Source organism: Loxodonta africana, chromosome 19, assembly GCF_030014295.1.
Source record: "Loxodonta africana isolate mLoxAfr1 chromosome 19, mLoxAfr1.hap2, whole genome shotgun sequence".
In the NCBI taxonomy this organism is placed as follows: domain Eukaryota; kingdom Metazoa; phylum Chordata; class Mammalia; order Proboscidea; family Elephantidae; genus Loxodonta; species Loxodonta africana.
The window spans coordinates 42,440,656-42,455,169 of NC_087360.1; the positions used below are offsets into that span (position 1 = coordinate 42,440,656).

The 14,514-nt window shown below is 40.3% G+C and overlaps 1 protein-coding gene across 18 annotated transcripts in view; it reads right to left on the reverse strand.

Moving 5' to 3' along the window:
• The window catches only part of MSRA (methionine sulfoxide reductase A), an 813,898-nt gene that overhangs the window by 592,217 nt on the left and 207,167 nt on the right, over positions 1-14,514 (reverse strand). For 3 of the 18 annotated variants that reach the window (XM_064272633.1, XM_064272632.1, XM_064272631.1), the window contains one exon: positions 10,752-11,641. The exons of the other annotated variants lie outside the window; for them this stretch is intronic. The gene's annotated coding sequence lies outside the window, so the exon portion shown is untranslated. The remainder of the gene's footprint in view (positions 1-10,751; positions 11,642-14,514) is intronic. 18 annotated transcript variants of the gene reach the window in all.

The following is a 14,514-nucleotide window of genomic DNA, read 5'->3' on the forward strand; positions in this document are numbered from 1 at the left end:
AGTCTGGGGACCATGGTTTCAGGGGACATCTAAGTCAATTGGCATAATAAAATCTATTAAGAAAACATTCTGCATCCCACTTTGAAGAGTGGCATCTGGGGTCTTAGATGGTAGCAAGAAACCATCTAAGATGCATCAATTGGTCTCAACCCACCTGGATCAAAGGAGAATGAAGGACACCAAGGACACAAGGCAATTATGAGCCCAAGAGACAGAAAGGGCCACATGAACCAGAGACTACATCATCCTGAGACCAGAAGAACTAGATGGTGCCCGGCTACAACTGATGACTGCCCTGACAGGGAACACAACAGAGAACCCCTGAGGGAGCAGGAGACCAGTGAGATACAGACCCCAAATTCTCTTAAGACCAGACTTAATGGTCTGACTGAGACTAGAAGGACCCCGGTGGTCATGGCCACCAGACCTTCTGTTGGCCCAGGACAGGAGCCGTTCCCGAAGCCAACTCTTCAGACATGGATTGGACTGGACAATGGGTTGGAGAGGGATGTTGGTGGGTACCGAGCTTCCTGGATCAGGTGGACACTTGAGACTGTGTTGGCATCTCCTGCCTGGAGGGAAGATGAGAGAGTAGAGGGGGTTAGAAGCTGGCGAAATCCACATGAAGAGAGAGAGTGGAGGGAGAAAGCAGGCTGTCTCATTAGAGGGAGAGTAATTGGGAGTGTGTAGCAAGGTGTATATGGGTTTTTGTGTGAGACTGACTTGATTTGTAATCTTTCACTTAAAGCACAATAAATATTATTTAAAAAAAAAAACCTCTTTATTACACCTCACTTTTGAGTCATAAAAACAATCTCTCTCTATAGATTTTACAGCTAACATATTTATACTTTTATGACTCAATCCAATTTTGTTTTATTTACGTAACATGCATATATGTACATGTATGTATATGTGTACCTGTATACATGTATACACACACAAGGAACCTGGTGGTACAACAGTTAAAGCACTCAGCTGCTAACCGAATGGTTGGCAGTTTGAACCTACCCAGTCAATCCTTGGGAGAAAGACCTGCGATCTGCTCCTGTAAAGATTACAGCCTAGAAAATCCTATGGGACGGTTCTACTCTATCACATAGGGTCACTATGAGTCAAAATCGACTCAAGGGCACCTACACATCAACAACAACACACACACACATACACACATATATACTTACACACAGAGTTTTATTTTCAATCTATCCTTTTCAAGCTGAAGTCCAATAAGCTAAATTTTCAAGGTCATTTTTCCACTTTAATTAATATACACAAAAAATAAGATCATAACTACATATAATAAAATTTCCAGTGCAGTTAAGTGAGCCACGTTTCAGAATGGAGGTTTACACAAATTAAAATAAGTATTTTAGAAGCACCCCCAATTTTCTTTTGAATACAACACAGCCTCAAGATAAGCTGACCACAAGAATCCAAGGAAATGAGGGTCAAGTGATGTGATATTGATGTTGTGAAGTTGAGTTAAAGATTTTAAGTCAGATAAAAAGACCAGGTAACCTTTTAAATGACCTCTTTTGTGTGTGTGTGTGTGTGTGTGTGTGTGTGTGCTTTAGATAAAAGTGTACAAAGCAAATTATCTTCTCATCTAAAAATTTATGCACCAATTGTTTTGGGACATTGGTTGCAATCCCTACAATGTGGCAACACTCTCCCTCTTTCCACCCCGGGCTCCCTGTTTTCCTTGGTCCAGTTTCCCTGTCCCTTCCTGCCTTCTTATCTTTGCTTCTGGGCAGGTGTTGTCCATTTGGTCTTGTATATTTGGTTGATCTAAGGAACATGTTCCTCACATGTGTTGTTTATTTTATAGGCCTTCTAATCTTTGGCTGAAAAGTGAACTTTGAGAGTGGCTGCAGTTCTGAGTTATAACTGTGTCTGAGGGCCACAGTCTCAGGGGTTCCTCCAGTCTCTGTCAGGCCATAAGCCTGGTCTTTTTTGTGAATTTGAATTTTGTTTTACACTTTTCTCCTGCTCTGTCTGGGGCCCCCGTTGTTATCCCCGCCAGAGTGGTCAGTGGTTGTAGCCAGGCACCGTCTAGCTCTTCTGGGCTCAGGTTGGTGGAGCATATGGTTCATGTGGTCCATTAGTCCTTTGGACTAATGTTTTCCTTGTGCCTTTGGTTTTCTTCATTTTCCTTTGCTCCACAAATGACCTCATTCTTTACATAAGGGTTGAAACATGGTCTCCTCATCCAGCAGCACACACAGAATAAGAAATAATATTCTTCCCAGTATAATCCCACCATTGTTTATCTCCTTGGTTTAACTTCTAATCATACTTGTACCAATCCAATCCAAATACTCTAATACCTTCTTTCTTCTAGAATGTTCTCCACCCCCAATTCCTTCCTGTCTAAAACCTTTCCATCTGCTAAGTCTCCTCCATGTAACCCTTCCTGACACTCCCACACGTAAGCATGATTCCTCGCTCTCTAATCCTGCTCGTTTATGGTTCCCAAATAAAACAAAGGGTATGTTATAAATTATTACCATGTCTTGCTTCCCCACCCCAAACACATATGCACATGTGCACACTCACACACACATGCACATACACTTACATACTAGCTTGGGTTCCTTCAAGTTATCTACACAAGTTGTGTTTGGCCACCTATATCAATTTGTCCAGCTATACCTTACCTATCTACAAAATGAAGAGACTGCTGTCCCTGTTACCACCTCCACACACAGAGGTTCATGGGACAACTGAAAAGATACTATAAAGCAAAATAACTGACAGTGCAGTGCAGAAATGAGGGATGTAGGACCTGAAGAGAGGGATGGTTTAAAAACCCTATGCACTTTATACAGCGGCTTCAGAATAGCGAATTAAAAAAAAAAAAAAGAAAAAAACCACTGCTGTCAAGTCGATTCCGACTCATAGTGACCCTATAGGACAGAGTAGAACTGCCCCATAGAGTTTCCAAGGAGCGCCTGGCAGATTCGAACTGCCTATCTTTTGTTTATCAGCTGTAGCTTTTAACCACTACACCACCAGGGTTTAGGCTGGCTTTTTTAACATAAGTCAAATTACCAAGCCGGACATGAAAATAAACTCATAGATAACCATCAATCAGACTAGGCCATAATTGCTACGTGAGGCTATTTGTTGTTTGTTTCTAGAGATCTGAGGTCATATATTAACACATTAATTGAAATTTTGGTCATAATTAACATGTATTAAGCTGTTGATTACATGGTTGCATTTTGAAATTTTTAATTGGTTTGTTTCAGCTGATAAAAAATAATTTGGGGGTGATGTTTACAGCTATGTGTTTAATTATCATTGAATAGACAATATATTGTAGCAATAGTAAGCAATGACTACAGTAACTATCACTCAAGTATACATATTTGTACAGATAGTACAGACTGATTTTCTCTCTAAAGCTGCTTTAGTCTTTGCTCTGAGCTGCTTACATTAATAATGCCGTTTCACTTCCTCTGCAGATGTAATTAGCAGCATCTCTGTCTCATCTGCTTCCTTCAATTTGTAAAGAGCTTTGAGAATCCATAAGGACAAAGGACGTCCTAAAAATCACATCTCACTTCATTTTTCCCTCTTTGCAGTTTACTCACTCAGCTTTTCTGAATTTTCAATCTGCTGTCAGAATTCCTGCAGTTTTAAATGGAACCTTTTTATCAAAGTGTTCCTTTATCATCTGAGCACTCTTTTCCCCAACAGAGTCATCACAACCCAAGTGTGGTAAAGCTTCCCACCACACCAAACCCACTGCCATCAAGTCAACGTGGACTCATAGTGACCCTATAGGACAGAGTAGAATTGCCCCACAGGATTTCCAACGCTGTAATCTTTAAGGAGCAGACTGCCATATCTTTCTCCCGAGGAGCCTACCATAGTTGTTTAATTAAATTCAGTAGAAAAACATAGCACTTAACCAATAGGCTGAACTTCACTATTTGTTAACTGACAGATGAAGTTATCAGAAACGTCAGCATTTTTTAATCTTCTTTCCTTACCAAAAAAATCCCCAACTCATGAGAAATAATCATGAACAATATGGGCTCAATTTTTAAAGCTCTGCCTGTCAGCCCATCAATAAAACTGCTGTTACAGACAAGCCTCCTCAGAGGCTGAAGCCCATCACGTCTCCTGCTTGGTCCCAGAAGTGTGTGGTACATCCTGTGCAGAAGCTACAGGAGAGAGCTCAGTCACCAAACTTGACTCAATGGTAGTAAAGATATTTCTGTACCTCCCTAACAGTAACTAGATGCCACTAGGGAAACTGGCCCACACTTTTTCCCTTTTCAGACCTTCTCTCTTGCCTTCATTTCTCCCCTCTGTGTATACAAGGTGGTACCTCAGAGGCAGCAGTGATGGGGGAAAGAAATGACTACATTTTCTGGTGCTATAAAGAAAAAAGACCCAGGGCATGGTGACTGGCAAGTCTTCATTCCTCATCCCCACCAGAGCAGAGGAAGGGGTGGCCTGCCCTTTCCAGGCACATAGCACCCCAGGCTACACACAACTTAGGGCTTTAAACCACCCCCCTCCCCCCCTCAAAAAGCTCAAATCCATTGTTGTCAAGTCAGTTCTGACTCATAGCCACACAGGGCTTTAGGGATGGCCAAATCTGCAGCTCACTAAATGAACAAATATGAGCAAATTCCTAGTTTAATAAAACTTAAATGTGGGGGGTGGGGGAGGCATGAGTGGCCAGAATGCAAAGAGAGGGAAACCAAAAAACCAAACTGGTTGCTATCAAGTTGATTCTAACGAATGGCAACCCCATGTGTTTCAGAGTAGAACTGTGCTACATAGGGTTTTCGTGGCTGTGACCTTTCAGAGGAAACCCTGGTGGCGTAGTGGTTAAGGGCTACAGCTGCTAACCAAAAGGCTGGCAGTTCAAATCCAGCAGGCGCTCCTTGGAAACTCTATGGGGCAGATCTACTCCCTCCTGTAGGGTTGCTATGAGTCAGAATCGATTCGATGGCAATGGGTTTGGTTTGGACCTTTCAGAAGTAGATCACCAGACCTTTCTTCCCAGGTGCCTCTGTGGTTTGAATCACCAACCTTTCAGTTGTGCCACCCACAGACTCCAAGGGGAGGGGAGGAGCCCATACACTTTTTCTTTATTTATATGAAAAAGGTCTGGAGATCAGTAATATCATCTGAATATCAAGAAGACAAAACTAAAATATGGTTTGTTTGATCTTGTTCTAAAATGTATTTTTTTTAACATTTTCCAAACTTCTATAAAAATATGGGAGCCCTGGTGGTGCAGTGGTTAAGAGAGCAGCTGTTAATCAAAAGGTCAGCAATTCGAATCTACCAGGCTCTCCTTGTAAACCTTATGGGGCAGTTCTACTCTGTCCTACAGGGTTGCTATAAGTCTGAATCATCTTGATGGTAATGGGTTCGTTTTTTGGGGGGGGGGAGGGGTTCTATGAAAATATAAAATAGCATATTCTAACAGTTATCTTGCATACATGAAAACCCAATTTAATAGAACATTTTACCAGCATTAAGTGATGCAAACTGCACAAATATTATCTCATTTGGGTCCTCACAATAGTCCTGTGAGATAAGGAGAACAAATGTTATTCCATTTTAGAGTTAAGAAAACTATGGTCACACATCTAAGACATGATGATGCCACGCCCAGCACTGCTGAGGAAGAGTTCAGAGCACTCTTTCCCATAAGACAAAGATATCTCAACACCCATTTGTTGACTAGGTGAATGAAAGCTAAACTAACATATCCTAAGCTGGTGTTTCCTAAATGTTAGTCACTTTCATGATTCTACCAGCTGTAATACGATTTATATAATAATTGCATGTAAATTACTTTTTTTAAATATATATGCATTTATTTTCCAGAGAGAACTATATACTACTACCGTAAATGGAAACCCAGTTTATCATTCTCCATAAATAGAATATAATAAATGCAATGAAAACCTACCCAAGGTTTCTGAGGCTTCTCCTCTCTTTGTAAACAGGGAAGCCAGCAAATATGAGAAAGGTGATGATATAACAGCACTATACTGAGGCCTTCTCCTTCAATAAGGACTAAGAAACCTGAGAGTCCAGAAGAGTAGGGGAGATAGAAGGTGGTATAAATAGAACAAATTACCTCCAACGATTAATACTTGCCTCAGATCCCTCCCTCTGCCTAACTCCTCACTCCTGCAAAGGGTTCTCCTTTCCTCAGAGTTTGGGATTCACTCTTAGCCTTTCTGCCTTTTCCACATCCATTTCTTTTAATTGCCTGTCCTCATCTTATAATCAACTAAGTATCTAGAATTCATTACCTTTTAAATGCAATTAAATTCCTATTCTTAATATTAAGAACAACATTTTCCATTTCTTCATCCCCAACCAAAAAATTAAAATATGGTGAATATTACTAGTGGATAAATTTAAATAGGGTGAATATTACCAGTGGGTAAATTTTAACATATTTTTTAAATGGATTAGAAGCCACACCAATTAGGAAGGTTTATCCCATCCCTACGTCTCCAGAAATAGAATATTTATAACCCTATTCTAAAAAACTTCCCCCTTTCCAGCTTCACAGGACAAAATGAAATATGCTGCAGAGCTGAAAAGATACATTTATGTCCACTCGCATCCTCATTCTTAACTTAGTTGGGCTGAAATCTGATTTCAGGCAGGGACCACTCAACCCTTGCCTGGCAGCCTCTGTGGCCATGCCCAGAGTGGAAATCACTTTGGAACATGTCAAAAAGCATAGGTACTGGCAGCAATACCTCAAATGATGGAAAAACTCATTTCCTTTTCAGTCCCTCCAAAGTCATTTTTCCTCCCTTTGGGGCTTTGCATCATGGTCTGGAATTGGGAGCAATTGTTGGGGTCAAGAATCTCTACCCCACCCCACTGACCTGAGTCACGGGACAGCAGCCTCCCAAGGCTGACAGTCCAGAGAGACAACATCCTATGCATTTTGTTTCACCAGCATCTGGCACAGAGATGGTGTTTCCAAAGGTGAAGTAAATGAATGAATCCTTGAGGCAGCCCATGTATCCTTTCAAGTGAGCTTGCTCCAGACTGACAGCTAAGGGCCAGAGTAATGGCATTCCTCCACAGACTTTCCAGTGTCAATGACCCATACTGTTCAATTGATGATTTACACTCCAGTGTTAAGGAACCCGTACATGGTAGTCAGTATCCAAGATGGCTCCCAGTGACCTCTACCTGTATGGTTCTCTCTGCCTTTGCATCACAGTTGGTCTGTGTGATCATTAGCATACATCAGAACTAATGGTATATCATTAAGTTATAAAAGATCCGTGGCTTCTGCCTTGCTCACTCTCTCTTGGAACACTCACTCTGGGGGACACTAGCTGCCATGATGTAGGGACACTTAGGCAGTCTATGGCAAGGTCCATGTGATGATAATCTGAGGCTTCTGCCAAAATGTGGGTGAGTGAACCATTTTGGAAGTTGATCCTCCAAATCTCCTGTTTGCAGTCTCCCAAATCTCTGTTTCCGGCCTCTTTTCTGAGGTCAGAGCCACATTTCCAACTCTTCAGAGTGGATATACCTACCACTGGTCCCACAAATCCAGCATATGCCAAAAGGAAACCATTTTAAAGTAGAAGTTAGCACATTTAGACTCTTTATCTCCTGCAAACTTACCCTTCTCAGCACAACCTTATCTGGTTTGGCTCCCCATCCTCCCAGGAATGCAGCCTGGAAAACTGAGTGTTTCAGACCCTCTCTCTCCACTTACCCCACATCCAACAGTTAACAGGCCCTGCTGGGATTCCACTTTCTCAGTGTCTCTGACTTCTGTCTCCTCCTTTCCATTCTCACTGCAACCACCCCAGCTCCCAGTTAAGGACTACTTTGCCTCTCAGCTGCTAACCTAAAATAGCCTCAGCTGGTGTTCCACCTTTCAGAAACCACTCTCCTTGTGTCTGTGAATAGCTTTTTAAAGAACAGTTTAAATGTGCTATGCCTCTATTTTAAAACTTTCAATAGTTCCACTTTGCCAGTAGAAGCACAGACTTTTAGCATGACCTTCAAGGCTCTCTAAGATAAAGCTTCAGCCTATCCTTTCTGCCCAAACTCCCAGTACTCTTCTATCTCCTCTATGCTCCAACCCAGCAGTTCTTGACTCGGCACATTATAATCACCTGAGGAGCTTTATTAAAAGGTGAGGGCCTACTGCCCCATCTTCAGAGATTCTGATTTGACTGATCTGTAGTGGGACCCAAGCAGCAGTAATTTTTATAACAGCTTTATTGAGGTATAATTCACATACCATACAATTGACCATTTAAAGTGTACAATTCAACGGTTTCAGTACATTAAGAGTTGTGCAACCATCACCACATCCAATGTTAGAACATTTCCATCACCCCCAAAAGAAGTCCCATACCAGTTAGCAGTCATTTCCCATTTACCCTCGCTTTCCCAGCCCTGGTGTTATTAGCTGCCATCAGTCAACCCAGACTCACAATGGGATCTGACCATTGTGCTCCATAGGTATTTATTGGCTGATATTCAGGAGCAGATTACCAGGCCTTTTTTCCCCCTCATCCCTGGGCAACCACTAATCTACTGTCTGTCTCTATAGATTTCAGGCAGCAGTAATTTTTATTAACAGTTTTCCAGTGATGTGAAAGCATGGCCAGAGATGAGAACCTCCAGCCAAACCATACCTCTCTCCGGTGTAGCTGCTTTTGCTTATGTGTTTCACTCTGCTTGAAATGTTTTTCTTCTGTTTCTATGTTTAAAATTCTCCCCACACTTCAAAGTACACTTCAAGTACAACCTCCTCCTTTCAACCTTCACTGATCTCTCCTCTTCCTCAACTTACTCTTCCATCACCTGAATAGTGGTGGGGGGGTAGGTATTCAAAGCAAATTAGGTTCTTCCTCTACATTCTCTGCTGTTCTTTGTACCCTCAGCACTCATCACATTCCTGGCTATATTAGAGTTGTGTGTGCAAACATGTTCTCTTCCAGATCACACACTCCACAACGGACCACACACTCCCTAATGGATCACACACTCGCTAATGGATCACGTACTCCTTAATAGATACACACTCCATAACAGATCACACACTCTGTAACTACTGGAAAGAAACCATTTCTATTTTACCTCTGTGTCTCACAATGCCTACAGCACAGTGTCTTGCACATAGTAGGTGCTGAAAATATAGGTTCAAAACAAGCAGAAATATCATCTAATTTTCTTCACTGTTACAAAATTTCAAATTAAAGAACACCTTCTCTCACTCACACTAAAGTCCTACTATTTTCCTTAGTAAAAGTAATAATGAAAAAAATGCTGTTCAATAGCCTTTCAAGTTACTTACAATGCCAAAATTTTTATACACACATATACACACACACATTTGTATGCATATAATTTTTTAATGTCTGCCAAAGTGAGCAGAGATAGTCTGAATACAATACATACAATTATTAATCTACCATCATATAAGGCATTATTCCTTAAAACATTTCAGAGAAATCACATGTAAAAATTTCCTGTTAAATGAAGGACTTTGAAAATGAACAAGCCACATGTTCACATCATTAGAATTTGTAAACAGTACAAATACAACAAGGATACTTGCCATGCAGATTATATGATAACAAGCATGCATCTTCAGAGAATGCGTGCGTGGTGAATGTGGCAATATAAAATGAATTAGGTAGACAGTAAATAAAATACAAAATCAAGACAATACATTCTTAAGCTAAAACATAGGTTTAATCAATAGTCTAGCTGCTTCTTTAAAATGGATTAAATACACCTGAAAATTGCACACGGTAATTTCACAAAGAACCTTATCTAACCCAGATTACTTATTTCATCCTCTATCCATTGATCTTTCTTTTCCAACAAGATATTCTATGCATTAATTATTTTATTTTATTGTTTGTTGTAAATAAGAGAAAAGCAGAGCCCACTGTAGAAGAGATGCTCATATTAGACCTTATAGTTGTATTGCCTGCCTCAGTCACTTGAGTTTTGACTCAGCTCTGTCAGTGAAAAATTAGACTTCATTTAAGTATGCTAATAACAATCTATCCAAAACAATGTAATCAAGGCCTCATGTGCACCTATAATTTCATCCTTGACATAAGCCTGACAGCTATTTATTGTCTGAAACGAAGGGGGCAGGGGAGGGGAGAGTTCTACAATACCCTCCTCCTCCAAAACAAACCCAGCAGCTTTATATTTAAAGGCAGAGTCTTTGCAAACTCCAAAAAAAAAAAAAAAAAAAAGGCAACAATCATGGGGTTTACATTTGTCTTGTCTTAAGCAATCAAGGCAGAGAGTTAACAGGGAAGTACATTCAGATGTGCCAATTCCCAAACTGCCCACCTCTGATGAGCCAGCTGTGAGCCACAATTGTCACATTATAATTTAGGCAAAGGGGGAAAAAAAGGCATCAGAATATACACTGGATCAACATAATTATTCACAGCAGGATGCTGCAGAATTAATTTAGCCAATCAGAAATATACTTGGGGGTTGGGTGCACTGCAGAGATGGAGACGTGTAGTAAGAAAAAGCAGGGAGCAGGAAGGGGGAGATAGGAAGAGATGAGGGAAGGGGAAGGGCTGTTTTCAACACCTCACTAGTATTTGGATAATCCAATTTTCAATATATTTTGAACACATGTAAGGGCAATACTACTTATTTTTCATTTATTTACAAATACCTATATTTTGTTTTGTTTGTTTTACCTATATAACACTTACAATGTCCCAGTCACTTACCAATAATTATTTATTTAGTCCCGGTAACTACAGACTCTTTCACGGTCAGCCCCTGGGCTTATTCTGACTGACGATATTCAGCTTCTCCGTCATCTCTTTGCACAGCTGTAGTCGATTTGATTCCTGTGTATTCCATCTGACGAGGTTCATGAGTACAGCCACCTTTATGTTGTTCAAAAGGGGTATTTGCAATGAAAAAGTTATTGGTCTTGCAAAATTCTATCATGCAATATCCCAAGTTGTTTCTATCACCAAGACCATATTTTCCAACTGCCAATGCTTCTTTGTTTTCAGCTTTCAAATTCCAATCACCAGTAATTAACAGTGCATCTTGATTACATGTTTGATCAATTTCAGACTGCAGAAGTTGGTAAAAATCTTCAAATTTTTTCAGCTTTGGCATTAGTGGTTGGTATGTAAATGTCAATAATAGTCATATCAACTGGTGTCATATTAACATCAATATATTATACATTAATGCCTAGTATGTCGATCTTCAAGTGTTCCATTTCATTTCGTCAACTTCCAATTTTCCTTGATTCATACATAGTACATTTCATGTTCCGATTATTAACGGATTTTTACAGCTCTTTCTTCTCATTTTGAGTCATGCCACATTAGCAAATGAAGGTCCTAAATAAAAGCTTTACTGCATCCACATTATTAAGGTCCACTCTTCTTTGAGGGGGCAGTTCTTCCTCACTCATATTTTGAGTCACTTCCAACCTAAAGGACTCATCTTCCAGAATTATATCAGAAACATTCAGCTGCTATCCATAAGGTTTTCACTGGTCAGTTTTCTTAGAAGTGAATTGTCAGGTCCTTCCTAAATGTACGTCTTAGTCTGGAAGCTCTGCTGTTCAAGTTGAAGGTGCATGTTCAAGTTGAAGCTGAAGAAAATCAAAACAAGTCCAAGAGAAACAAAATACAGTATGTATTCGTTATAAGACAGAATAGAGGGCTACATAAGTGGGAAAACATAGCTTGCTCATGGAAATGACATTTTTTAATGAGATGGAAAAACAAATCATCAACTTCATATGGAAGGGAAAGACGCCCAGGATAAGTAAAGCATTATGGAAAAAGAAGAACAAAGTGGGAGGCCTCACTCTACCTGATTTTAGAGCATATTATACTACCACAATAGTCAAAAAAACCTGGTACAGGTTCAACAACAGAAACAAAGACCAATGGAACAGAATTGAGAGTCCAGACATAAATCCATCTACATACAAGGAGCTGATATTTGACAAAGGCCCAAAGTTAATTCAATGGGGAAAAGACAGTCTCTTTAACAAGTGATACTGGCATAACTGGATATCCTTCTGCAAAAAAAATGAAACATGACCCATACCTCACACCATGCAAAAAAACTAACTCAAAATGGATCAAAGACATAAATATAAAATCTAAAATTATAAAGATCATGGAAGAAAAAATAAGGACAATGCCAGGAGCCCTAATACATGGCATACGAAACATTACTAACTGCACAAACACCAAAAGACAAATTAAATAACTAGGAGTGCCTAAAAATCAAACACCTATGCTCATTCAAAGGCTTCACCAAAAGAGTAAAAAGGTTACTTACAGACTGGGAAAAAGTTTTTAGCAATGATATTTCCAATCAGCATCTGATCTCTAAAATCTACATGATACTGTAAAACCCTTAACAACGAAAAGACAAATAACCCAATTAAAAAGTGGGCAAAGGATATGAACAGACACTTTGCTAAAGATGACATTCAGGTAGCGAACAGATACATGAGGAAATGCTCACAATCACTAGCCAGTAGAGAAATGCAAATCAAAACTACAATGAGATTTTAACTCACTCCAACAAGGCTGCCATTAATCCAAAAAACACAAAATAATAAATGTTGGAGAGGTTGTAGAGATACTGGAACACTTATACACTACTGGTGGGAACGTAAAATGCTACAACCACTTTGGAAATCAATTTGGTGCTACCATAAAAAGCTAGAAATAGAACTACCATACGATCCAGCAATCCCACTCCCTGGAATATATCCTAGAGAAATAGGAGCCTTTACATGAACAGATATAGGCACACCCATGTTTATTGCAGCACTGTTTACAATAGCAAAAAGCTGGAAGCAATCAAGGTGCCCATCAACAGATGAATGGATAAATTATGGTATATTCACACAATGGAATATTACCCATCGATAAAGAACAATGATGAATCCGTGAAACACCTCATAACATGGAGGAATCTGGAAGGCATTATGCTAAGTGAAATTAGTCAGCTGCAAAAGGACAAATATTGTATAAGACCACTATTCTAAGAACTTGAGAAATAGTTTAAACTGAGAAGAAAACATTCTTTTTGTGGTTATGGGAGTGCAGAGGGAGGGAGGGTGGGATGGGGCATTCACTAATTAGATAGCAGATAAGAACTACTTTAGGTGAAGGGAAAGACAGCACACAACACAGGGGAGGTCCCCACAACTGGACTAAACCAAAACAAAGAAGTTTCCTGAATAAACTGAATGCTTTGAAGGCCAGCATAGCAGGGGCAGGGGTCTGGGGACCATGGTTTCAGGGGACATCTAAGTCAATTGGCATAATAAAATCTATTAAGAAAACATTCTGCATCCCACTTTGAAGAGTGGCATCTGGGGTCTTAAACGCTAGCAAGCAGCATCAATTGGTCTCAACCCACCTGGATCAGAGGAGAAGGAAGAACACCAAGGACACAAGGCAATTATGAGCCCAAGAGACAGAAAGGGCCACATGACCCAAAGACTACATCATCCTGAGACCAGAAGAACTAGATAGTGCCTGGCTACAACTGATGACTGCCCTGACAGGGAACACAACAGAGAACCCCTGAGGGAGCAGGAGACCAGTGAGACACAGACCCCAAATTCTCTTAAGACCAGACTTAATGGTCTGACTGAGACTAGAAGGACCCCAGTGGTCATAGCCCCCAGACCTTCTGTTGGCCCAGGACAGGAACCATTCCCAAAGCTAACTCTTCAGACATGGATTGGACTGGACAATGGGTTAGAGAGGGATGCTGGTGAGGACTGAGCTTCTTGGATCAGGTGGACACTTGAGACTATGTTGGCATCTCCTGCCTGGAGGGGAGATGAAAGGGTGGAGGGGGTTAGAAGTTGGTGAAATGGACACGAAAAGAGAGAGTGGAGGGAGAGAGTGGGCTGTCTCATTAGGGGGAGAGTAATTGGGAGTGTTTAGCAAGGTGTATATGGGTTTTTGTGTGAGAGACTGACTTGATTTGTAAACTTTCACTTCAAGCACAACAAAAATTATATAAAAAAAAAAAATACCATACAATCCAGCAATCCCACTCATAGGGATATATCCTAGAGAAATAAGAGCCATCACATGAATAGATATATGGACGCCCATGTTCACTGCAGCAGTATTCACAAGAGCAAAAATATGGAAATAATCAAAGCACCCATCAACGGATGAATGGATAAACAAACTATGGTACATACACACGATGGAATACTATGCAAAGATAAAGGACAATGATGAATCTGCAAAAATCTCAAAACCTGAATGAATCTGGAGGGCATTATGTTGAGTGAAACAAGTCAATCACAAAAGAACAAATATTATATGAGACCGCTATTATAAAAACTCATGAAAAGGTTTACATACAAAAAGAAACAATCTTTGATGGTTACCAGGGAAAGAAGGGGTAGGGAGGGAAAATCACTAACTAGATAACAGAAGCAGCAACAAGTACAACCAGAATGTTCCTTGGAAG